The sequence below is a fragment of the Propithecus coquereli genome, unplaced genomic scaffold, assembly GCF_000956105.1.
Source record: "Propithecus coquereli isolate 6110/MARCELLA unplaced genomic scaffold, Pcoq_1.0 Scaffold3, whole genome shotgun sequence".
In the NCBI taxonomy this organism is placed as follows: Eukaryota; Metazoa; Chordata; class Mammalia; order Primates; family Indriidae; genus Propithecus; species Propithecus coquereli.
The window spans coordinates 3,600,345-3,600,803 of record NW_012148618.1 but is presented as its reverse complement, the minus strand read 5'-3'; positions in this window follow the sequence as shown (position 1 = coordinate 3,600,803).

Here is a 459-nt window from a genome sequence, read left to right as displayed (position 1 = left end):
AATAAGGCTTCCCATTTTTGTTAACTGAGACTTTATTAGATTAAATGTCAGACATCACAGATGCTAAATTCAGTCACAGAAGAGCTTCATTTTTATTATTTTATCATATCGTAAATTATTTTATCTTTTATCCCCTGTGGATTAAATCAATCCAAGTTTATATTCCAAAAACTCAAGCTTAACTTGTAAAACTGACCCTTGGATCAGGAATGTGAATTGAATTTATTTAACAGTCAGAGTGGTTGTTCTGATTCTTACTATAATACAACTAGATACATTTTCCAGACACTAGTTGACAAAAATTATATTTTACAGGGCCCTCATGATCAGAATAATATGGTTTTCATTCAGTTATAAGTTTTATGTAAATGTCTCATCTTTTATTAAAGCGTACAATTATAATATGTTGTCAGCACTGCTATTTAAACCTACCAGTTCTAGATGAAGAGTGGTCTCTTC